Consider the following 9,740-nt stretch of genomic DNA (forward strand, 5'->3'; position numbering starts at 1 on the left):
TAAATTGAACAAACTCGCTAAACGTTTGAGACAGACTGAAATAATTACACTTGATTGAATCTAACAATAAAAACATTCACTTGTGGTTTATCCGACTTACTCATGAATAAGTCCATTGTCTTCCATCATTTCGTCATTAGCCATGCTAACTACAAGTAAACATAGTGTTTATATTTGTATCTCGCGATCATGTTTGCATGTTTCATCATGCACATACACCAGTCGTAAATTAGGAACTGTAACTGTTCAGATTAGGTTACGGTAATTTCTAATTATGATCCATTTAAAATTAAAAATAAACAGACAAAATATAAACAATTATAAACAATCGCAGTGTTATTTTGATATTATTTTAAGTATAAATTGCCAAAAAAATTGGTTTGAAGATCAAAAGCATTATCCTTTTCATTTAAAAAAAAATCATTACTAAAAAAGAACTGTAAGTTTCAATATTAAAATTTGAATAAAAATAGATGATGATTTTATGTACACGTTAATAGACATCAATCTAAAACAAAACACTATACTACACACATCAGTACACCAACGTACTGTCTTCATTACTTTTAAAAATGTTTTTTTTTTTTAAACTGACAGCTTTTTTTTTTGCATCTATTAAATGTTGTTGGAAATATCTAGATAACAAATGAACCTAAGTGTGTTATGGTTCAGCTGTGAAAACAGAACAGATAGCTGTCAACCCATATAAGTATTTCTGATGGAAAATTGATGAAAACAAAGATTCCTTGCTTTTTATGTGTAAGTATTTAGTTTCTTTTTATCTTGGTACATCGGAAAAAAGTACAATAAAACTATGTTTACCAGTATCACTTAAACGTACATGTTAACATGGCGTTCTCGTTATTTTCTTACCTCCAATAGACATTAATAACATACAAGCTACCAAACAAACAAACACCTTCATGCTTCTAGTTAATTTTGTGCTAGATACTACAAAAGATATACATCATATACAAATCAGTTAGACAGTATGTAAATGATAAAAGAGTATATTATATTAGCAAAAATTGTCCTATAGCGTTCTGCAGTGTAACTTCTTAACCAATTATTTTTGTCTTTTTGCGATACAACTTTGATTTCCTTTTTTGTTTTAAGGTGGTACCTAATACTACAGGGAGATAACTGTGTAAAATCTTCTAAACGTTTTAATAACGTTGTGTTTCAAGGGAATATTAAGTTTCTCAATGATCAAAGTAAGTGTTTGTGAAACTGCTATATAACCAGTGTATTTTTTCTGATAAAGCGGTTGGTTCAATATTTTTGAAATTTCTATATTTTTGTCAAAGGGTCAAAGTAAATAATTTGTCAAAATTTAATGAACATTAAACGAGCCAAATTAATTTTAGTGAAAGTGTTGGGTACCATCTTAAATAAAAAAATAATTGTTCTAAGAAAATTCTTACTGTCACGTGCTTAGACAAAACTATCGGCAAAAGACCTCTTTGACACAATATGTATACTATTCCGACGAATGCAAGTCGGTTGCATTCCGCTGTTTGTTAACCTAATACTGATTTTTAAATTGTTAACCAAAATAAGTTTCCTATAATAACATCTACAAGCAGACTAAGAACTTTCTTCAAGTATGTGCCTGTCCAACACCAGGAGCTTGTCACTCAGTGGTTGTCGTTTGTTGATGTCTTAAGTATTTGTTTTTCACGCTTTTTTTGTACATAAATTAGGCCGTCATTTTTCTCATTTGAATTGTTGCCAATGAGACAGCTCTCCACAAGAGACGAAATGACACAAAAATAAACAAATTTAGATCACCGAACCGACTTCAGCAATTAGCAAAGCCCATACCGAATGATCAGCTATAAAGGACAATGACAAATGTAAAACTTTTTAAACGAGAAAACTAACGGCATAGTTAATGTACAAAACATGAACGAAAAGCAACAATTGAACACAAAAAAAACGACATTCAATGAATTACAAGCTCCGGATTCTGGAAAAATACATTCAGCATGTGGTAAGGTTAAAAATATTAGCAAGATCTTAACCCTCCCCTAAACTGGGACAGTGGTGGATAAGTACAATATAAGAACGAACTATAACAATAGTAAAATATTAACATTTAATTCTTAATTATAAATGACTAAAAATGTACTTACATAGGCAAATGCAATAGTTCTCATATGAAAGTTTGATCAATAAATATATTTTGTATGCCAGCTTTTATACAACCCTGTGATACCATTGACACCTTACATCTGCTAAAATACACATTGTTCATCCTGCTTTGCGGTTGTATGTCCTTTCACGATAATTGACTACACGAATCGAAAACTTTTTTTAACTAATTGAAAAAATGGACACTGTATTGTATATCACAATTTGTTTACGAAATATAGTTAGAACAATGAAAACATCCTTTCGTAACTTGTACAGATATTGTTTAAAATTAATAAATTAATGAGGAGATCACATATACAAACACTTTTCATGATAAGGTTTGTGATCATTTTTTTATTAAAAACAAAAACCGCATGTTAATGGTACTTTTTAAGTATTTACATGGGAACCAATTAAATATATAAATATTGGTTAAACTGAGGACATAAGGTCGACCTGCATCAATATTCTATATCAACAACATGTTGTACCGATACAGATATAGCGATTCATGGTTTGTACATGCAATATCTTGTCTTTATTGTTTTTGAAAAGACAAGCTTAAATATTACATTATTAAATATAAAATACATTTAGAAATGAGTGGTTTAGAATGGTCTATTTGCTATTTTATAATTTCCCTGAGAGTTCAGCACTTTTGTTTTATTATGTTTTTTACAAATAACATTTATTACTGTACACTGGTTCTTTTCGAATTATTGGCCATGCTTACAAGTACAGATAAAGCATACTAATTGATTAATCATAGACTTTCGTATTCGTATTCATATTCTACTTATCATTGTATTCTCATTGTTTTCTTTAAAAAAAAAAATAATATTCAAGAAAGTAGGTTATTTATTAGTATAGTTCTGTCCAACTTTATAGCTCGTAGCGTTTCAGCATGTGTCAGCTAAAAAATGTATACAATTAGTGCACTAACATTTGGGGTAAATATAAACTCTCATTTAAGAATAATACATGGAAAATTCGAATCACATACCGTATGTTCCCAAAAAACCAATATCAGCCCGAGGGCCCATGGCCCCGAGGTATGACTTTAGTCGAGGGTGATACGGCATGTGATACGAATGTTGCCATGTGTTATACGTTTTATCATATATTTATGTATGGCGTCTATAAGAACTGTTTACTGGTACAAAGCACTTGTGTTATCGTCCAATTTTTTTTTGCGCGCTGTTTTAACAGTTTTATCGTATATATGAGCTGCTTAATTATTCATCCGAAGGACCTAGGTTACCAATTTTGCGTCTTGTTGTCAATAGAAATATTTTGTTTATTGCATTTTGTTTTGTTTTTTTTTTTTTCATTGAGTTTTTTCCCCGTCTTTAGTTATGTTGTACTGTATAAAACACATTCTGAATAAAACCTATTCATGAAAAATAGTTAAAATAAACCAACAAGTATAATGTAATAAACAAAAGACTTCTCTGCGACTGGCGAGTAAAATGTGCATTTTTGAAATATCAGAATTTAAAGATTAACCCTCTTGATATGCTTGACGCCCGTAGTCTGTTTTATAATTTTAATTTGTATGCTAAAAAATAGGAAAGCTCGACGTCTCTGACGTCGCATATAAAACAATGACGTCATTCAAACAAATGCCGTTCCATTTATGACCCATTGAAGAAAAATATTTCATTAATTTTTGTGCTATTTTCATATTTTTGAGAAGGTGTGATAAAGGATAGTTAGCGATAAAGGGGTGTGATAAAGGGTCTGCATGAAAGTTGAGCGATACTGATTAAGCAGCAGGCTATTTATCAAATATTCAAAACTGCTGCTTTTACTACTAAAGATATGATACAAATATATACGCATATGCTTTATTCTTTTTGACATGGTTCATAAACAACCAAAAGAAACCGCAGTGATTCCTTTTTTTTATATTCCCTTACTTTGCTTGGTAATATGGTTCAAAAGTTTAGCTAGTGTTTATAAATTGAAATTCATTACAATTGGAACATTGACAGATGATATTTTAATTCGTATTTCAAAATATGCATGATTGTAAGCTTAAACTGATTATATTTGCAAAAGAGGGACGAAAGATACCAGAGGGGCAGTCAAACTCATATCTCGAAAATAAACTGACAACGCCAAAGCTAAAAATGAAAAGGACAAACAAACAAACAATAGTACACGTGACACAACATAGAAAACTAAAGAATAAACAACACGAACCCCACCAAAAACTAGGGGTGATCTCAGGTGCCCCGGAAGGGTAAGCAGTTCCTGCTCCATATGTGGCACCCGTCGTGTTGCTTATGCGATAACAAATCCGGTAAATTGTCTAATTCGGTAGGTCACATTCATGAAAGGGAAGAAGATTGTAGCTACGACGTAAGGAACATATCCGATATCATTTGTGAACTGGTTATTCCATAACGGTCAACCAATCGTGGTGTCCGTAAAATTCACGAAGAGATGATTTCAACTTCTCCATTTGAAACTCTTGATTTAATAGCTTCCTTGTGAGAAACAACCCTCTATCAAGAAAATCATGATAGGAAATGCAAGTACGGGAATATCGTATCAATTGGAAGATATATACACCGTATGCAGGTGCTGCTGGAATGTTGCTTCTTAGAAATGGACAGTTCACAATTGGAAAGCTGAAATCATCTTTTTCGTCGTAAAGTTTTGTTGTTAATCGACCCTCATTGTCAATTTCTAGATGTAAGATGTAGATACAACAAACAGGAAAAAAACATGTGCATTCCTCATTTGTATTCCCTGTTTTACTGTAAGTTTGGTTTCTATATATCAAGAACATTGAGAATGGAAATGGGGGATATGTCAAAGAGACAACAATCCGACCATAGAACAGACAACAGCAGAAGGTTACCACCAGGTCTTCAATGCAGCGAGAAATCCCCGCACCCGGAGGCGTCCTCCAGTTGGCCCCTAAACACATATATATATATATATATATGTACGAGTTCAGTGATAATGAACGCCATACTAGCCTCCAAAGTGTACACAAGAAACTAAAATTAAAAATAGTACAAGACTAACAAAAGCCAGAGGCTCCTGACTTGGTACCCTATAAGTGAATCAATATTAACGCCAAAATATGCAATCTTTAATGACCTGACAACAGTATCGTAACTATATCCCCTCTTAATAAGTCTATTTAAAGGTATTGTTAGCTTCTGAGGTGAATACTGACATTTTTTGTGCTTTATAAAGAATATTTCCATAAAAAGATTAGATGTGAAATACCTGAACGTATAAGAAGTCTGCATGTTGAGCTTTTTTTGCGAATGATGTCCTGATACCGATGATAAAATTTAGAAAATGTTTTGACTAGTTTGTGATATCGAAAACCCTGGTGTAATAATTTTTCAGTAATACATAAATGTCTCTCGTTAAAATCTAAAATGTTGTTACATACACGAGCGAATCGTACAAGTTGAGATATATAAACACCATAAGATGGTGACAAGGGAACGTCACCATCTAAAAATGGATAATCAACGATAGGAAATGAAAAATCATTTCTTTTATCATAAATTTTAGTATTAAGCTTTCCGTTAATGATATAGATACTATATTGATACACACTTTTAAACTGTTCTTAAAGATATTGTTGTATCTTAAGCTTAAGTTATATAATATAAATGGCTTGTTTTTTATAAATATTTAAAAATATTACAAGGTATCAAAATCTATATTTTATAGCGGCGTTTAGCCCTTTTTAGGCTACTGCGTATGTTGATGAAATAGCAGAACGACAGAATAAATATTGTTTGACACTGACATTGTGTTAAGCCCCCTTTGAAACATTTAATGGTATTTACTGGTTTCTGGTGTTATTGTTATCTTGATGACGACAATAATTTCTCTAAACATATTCTATGATTGGTTGTGTGGTTTGCAACATTAAAGTAGTTCATTACTTATGAAAGGGACACAGTCATTCGTATGTGCTGTATCACGATTGTAGTAATGATAAGAGCTTGTTCAAATATTCCCCATAATCAGCAGAGATTGGTCCAGTTACTTTCAATGTAATTGATTAAATTACAATTACAATTACTTTGTCATTTGTACGATTAGATTAAAGTAACTTTTACATCATTTCTGAAATTATCTGATTAAATTAATGATACATTGGCAAAGTAATCAAGATTACATCTGATTACAATGAATTAAGAAAAAAAAAACATTTTGAATGATGTGAATAAATAACGTTTAATATACATGATATAACAATAGGAGTTTTTTTTATATATTATAAAATGATAACTTCAAACTTCATCTATTTAATAAACCACAAAAGTTCACTACATATATACATTTCACTTTATCATCATTGATCTCTGAATTGTTCTGACTCCAATTGAATAAAGGTTTATTAAGAATTTGCTGTTTGTCTACTGACCTCTTCCAAACTGTATATGTATTTCAAGGTGCAGTTAATGGGAGTTAAAATATGGATGAAATAAAGTTACCAGTTAAAGACCATGTAAAATTTTAATAGAATTGTTAAATCAAATTGTGAACAAAATATAAGTACTAAAAATCATTGCATTTTACATTTCCAGTCCAAATATATACCAACATTTGTTATTTTAAACAACGTATTTGTCCACCTTTTGATTTAGTTTGTTTACTTTGTAAAATTTGTAATTAGTTTGGCCCGATTTAAAAAACATCAAAGATTTAGGGCTAATGTTTCAGTAACCCTTCGTGAACCTTTTCTTTTCACATGTCTGATTTATCTTTTATCATATATATTACCCTACAGCTATGCTGGATTGGTAATAGCAAATAAAAACAAACCTTAATTGATCTCCTATACCTGTCAATTCAAAATTGTCAAAAAATCACACTATTGACAAAAGATTATATAATTCAAGAGTAGTATTACTTGAATGCAACAGTTATTATCAAATATTTATATGTACATCTTTAAACTGTGAATACATGTAGAATATCTTTTACTAAGGCCAGAGACATATATTTTCTGTAACAGTTTATATATTACTGAAGTAAACAAATCCATTATAAACATGGTTGTTAAAAAGTATTTATTAGTTATGAATAACAAAAAAGTTCAAGTATTGACCATGAAGACAGTTTTAGATTTGTTTTCATTGTAATTAGAATGTGATCAAAAGGTAGACATAATTACAGGCTACTTTGAAAAGTGTATATTATTGGAACGTTTGTTTGGATACGCAAAATGTAAAATTTTACCGCTAATCCGGTCAGCATGCTCATGTTAGTGCTACTAGTCGATTTCGATAAAATATTCGAGAAAAATATTTACATATAATAATAACTTATACGGCGTTCAATTCTCTCAATTATTAATTACATCATTAAATCTTAATATTTAAATTTCATGCGTTGATATCCCATTCCTTCAAATGGATATTTCCAAGCTTTTTTTATGTTCCTTGTACATATTTATTGCATTCAACCAGTTTGATTGTATGTTACGATCATACGCTCAACAGCACACATATACAATGCCATAAAGAGAAATGTACGTCAATCTCCTTAAATATACATGCACATATCTACCATCTCTTACTTTATCTGCAGGAAGATAATTATTACAATGGTTAGTTTTGTTAATTAAAATGTTATATTTACAGTGAGGAAGCAGGTCATCATAGTTTTGTAGACTTTACCCGACTGAATATTAATGAGGTATTTACTATTTTTACTAAATAAGTTTAATTTCGTTGTACTCATGTTTAAACCACCCTTAATATGTCAATAACTTTTACTGATTTTCGATGTCGAATATAGCGAAAAATCTTACTTTGTGAATGCTTAATCACACATTTCGATTATGATATCAATTAATATTGATACACAGGTCTATTATGTTTCCAAACTGAAACATATTTTCAACATAATAAAACAAACGTAGTCCATGTTTATAAATAACTAAAATGGTGGACTAAATACATTGTGCTTAGTCCCCTCAAAAAAATATAAAAAAAAGTTGTGAAAGTAATGAAGGAGTCTGGAATTTCTAAATCAATATTCTAACCTAGAACATACGGCTTAACTAACTATGGTATAGCTTCTAAATAACAAATGACAATGCTACACAAAGATAAATATTACGTCAGTGAAAAGTCCTCCTGTCCCCTTTCCGATAATATTGAATGATCCTCAACAAAACCAGATCGTTGTCATTTTCTCTTATATTGTTCATGAAGAAGATAAATTAAGACAAATAATCCGGACATGATAAGTACATACTTATGTGTTTAATAAATAAAAGATTTGGTATGATTGCCAATGCGACAACTATCCACAAAAAAAAAAATCAAATAACACAGGAATTAACAGCTATTGGTCACCATATTGACTTCAAAGCCCATCCTTCATTTACCTCTCAATTTGGGGCCTCTTAAATTCTACTATTGCAAATCTTATAACAGTTTATATGGTATTTGTTTAACGCTTTGTTGAAAGAAATACGGACCAGTGTTCTGATTAGTATAAATTCCTGTATAAAATCAATATTGTTAAATAATGAGATATAATTTCGTAATCTTTCAAGTATATTTATATGTGTATTAGAAAACTTGGTTTCATTTAAGGTAGCACAATACAAAGATTTGTTCACTCCCAATCAGACAACTTTAAACTGATGTAATTCATTTCATCCTTCTTTATATTTTATAAATGAGGTACCAAAAGAAAGAAGAAAGAAAGACACAGTTTTGGAGGTCAAACTGTGTTGTGCAAGAATCTATAAAATATTTTGGGATGCTATGAATAACAAAGAAGCTAAATTCATTCAAGTATGGACATCACAATATAGCAACTAATTACATAACAAGTAATTATGTAATAATTATGTCATAATGAAATTATCACAATTTGAAAGAGTAATCATTCTTCTTTCTTTTGGTACCTCATTTATAAAATTTAAAGAAGGATGAGTGGAATAACATCAGTTTAAAGATGTCTGATTGGGGATGAAAAATCTTTGTATTGAGCTATTTTATGTTTATTTTACCATTTTATTTCTTTCTATTGTTAAAAATAAGAAGACGAAAAATGCTTTGTTTTATTATTCAGCTTGTTTCAATTCATCAGACCCCAAGGGAGATTGGGAAATAGAAACATGGTCATTACCGGTCCTCTGCCGACCGCCATTAAAGTCTTGCCAAATATGGACGTGTGTTTGGATGTGCAAAATGTAAAAAGTTCGGTCAGCATGCTCATGTTAGTGCTTCCTGGTCGATTTCGATAACATATTGACATAGTATACATTGTGTATGCTCCTTATTTGTCGTCCAGTCTCTCAAATATTATCAATAAATTTTAATGTTTGAGTTTTATACGTTGCTATCCAAAGCTTTTTTTTTCTTGTTTTCTGTTCCTTGTACAGATTTGTTGCATTAAAACAGTTTGTTCGTATGCACTCAAATTACTTAAATATATTTTATTTTCTATGTTGTTTCCTATTTTTGTTGTCATGTAATTGGAGACAAACCTTAGACTGGCCTCAATGATAGATGGAACTATACTTCATTCATATTGAACGTGAGATAATAATATGTGCAAGAAAAAACATTTACAAAATTTATTCATTGTTTATTGTA

Source organism: Mytilus galloprovincialis, chromosome 7 (assembly GCF_965363235.1).
Source record: "Mytilus galloprovincialis chromosome 7, xbMytGall1.hap1.1, whole genome shotgun sequence".
In the NCBI taxonomy this organism is placed as follows: domain Eukaryota; kingdom Metazoa; phylum Mollusca; class Bivalvia; order Mytilida; family Mytilidae; genus Mytilus; species Mytilus galloprovincialis.